At 40.5% G+C, this 2,104-nt stretch overlaps 1 pseudogene; it reads left to right on the forward strand.

The window, feature by feature from the left end:
* The first annotated feature begins 904 nt into the window (after positions 1-904).
* Positions 905-1,709, forward strand: LOC103069600 (proliferating cell nuclear antigen-like; annotated as a pseudogene).
* Positions 1,710-2,104: the final 395 nt, after the last annotated feature.

A 2,104-nucleotide genomic window follows, 5' to 3' on the forward strand; every position in this document is an offset into this window, starting at 1 on the left:
AAAAGGAAACGAAATTGAGTTATTTGTAGTGAGGTGGATGGACCTAGAGTCTGTCATACAGAGTGAAGTAAGTCAGAAAGAGAAAAACAAATACCATATGCTAACACATATAAATGGAATCTAAAAAACAACAAAAAAAATGGTCATGAAGAACCTAGGGGCAAGATGGGAATAAAGACACAGACCTACCAGAGAATGGACTTGAGGATACGGGGAGGGGGAAGGGTAAGCTGTGACAAAGTGAGAGAGTGGCATGGACATATATACACTACCAAACGTAAAGTAGATAGCTAGTGGGAAGCAGCCGCATAGCACAGGGAGATCAGCTCCGTGCTTTGTGACCACCTAGAGGGGTGGGATAGGGAGGGTAGGAGGGAGGGAGATGCAAGAGGGGAGAGTTACGGGGACATATGTATATGTATAACTGATTCACTTTGTTATAAAGCAGAAACTAACACACCATTGTAAAGCAATTATACTCCAATAAAGATGTTTAAAAACAAGCTTTGCATTTTGAAAAAAATAAAAGTTTTTATTATGAATATAAGTTGCTGAAGACACAGAATCTTGATAACGTATCTTAAAAACAGATTTAGTAACATAATGTATTTATTTTGATTGTTTTCAAAATTTAAAAATCATAATTTCAAAAAGAGTTCATAAATTCTCCTGATATAATCTAATGTATTTAAATTAAACTTTAGAGGACTCCCCTGGTGGCGCAGTGGTTAAGAATCTGCCTGCCGATTAAATTGCTGCAGGCGCTGCGAGCTGGTTGTGGGCTTCCTCCGTCTCAAGAGCTCGTGAGTTAGTTCCGCCGCTCGTTCTCATCTTCTGAAGCCTAAGCCGGCTACACCTTCCTCCTTCCTTCCGCCAGCAGCCGTGTCATTGCAACTCCGCCACCATGTTCGAGGCGCGCCTGGTCCAGGGTTCCATCTTGAAGAAGGCGCTTGAGGCGCTTAAGGACCTCATCAACGAGGCCTGCTGGGACGTCAGCTCGAGCGGCGTGAACCTGCAGAGCATGGACTTGTCCCATGTCTCTTTGGTGCAGCTCCGAGGGCTTCGACACGTACCGCTGCAACCACAACTTGGCCATGGGCGTGAACCTCACCAGCACGTCCAAAATACTGAAATGTGCTGGCAATGAAGACATCATTACACTAAGGGCTGAAGATAATGCGGACACCTTAGCACTTGTATTTGAAGCTCCAAATCAAGAAAAGGTTTCAGACTATGAAATGAAGTTAATGGATTTAGATGTTGAACAACTTGGAATTCCAGAACAAGAGTACAGCTGTGTAGTAAAGATGCCTTCTGGTGAATTTGCATGTATATGCCAAGATCTCAGTCATATTGGAGATGCTGTTGTAATTTCCTGTGGAAAAGATGGAGTGAAATTTTCTGCAAGTGGAGAACTTGGAAATGGAAACATTAAGTTGTCACAAACGAGTAACGTTGATAACGAAGAGGAGGCTGTTACCGTAGACATGAATGAACCAGTTCAGCTAACTTTTGCACTGAGGTACCTGAACTTCTTTAGAAAGAAGTTTTAGAAATTCTTTACAAAGAATTTCTACCACTCCACTCTCTCCTACAGTGACACTCAGTACGTCTGCAGATGTACCCCTTGTCGTAGAGTATAAAATTGCTGATATGAGACATTTAAAGTATATTTGGCTCCCAAGATCGAGCATGAGGAAGGATCTTAGACATTCTTAAAATTCAAGGAAATAAAACTAAGCTCTCTGAGAACTGCTTCTGAGATGCTAGCACATACTTACGTCTGTTTTGTCTTTGTACTTCTGAGAACAGATGTAGATATTGTTTTCTGTAAATAACTTTTTTTTTCTCCATTCTTACAGTTTGTTCAAAGAGTAAAGTCCAAAGTCAAATCTGATCTTGTTAACTGAGTAATAACTTTGCCTTACCTAGGAATACTCCTTATAATTTTTATAAACAGAAGAGTTTTGACTCTAAATGCAGTTTTAAGTATTGTTTTCAATTTAAATAAAAGTCATGTGAATTTCAAGCATCACAGGACAGTGCCTTCATTTAGACCACGATGGTTGCAAGTATCCTAGAGAATTCACAATTCAAGCAGCTC

This window comes from Lipotes vexillifer, unplaced genomic scaffold, assembly GCF_000442215.2.
Source record: "Lipotes vexillifer unplaced genomic scaffold, Lipotes_vexillifer_v1.1 scaffold272, whole genome shotgun sequence".
Classification (NCBI taxonomy): Eukaryota; Metazoa; Chordata; class Mammalia; order Artiodactyla; family Lipotidae; genus Lipotes; species Lipotes vexillifer.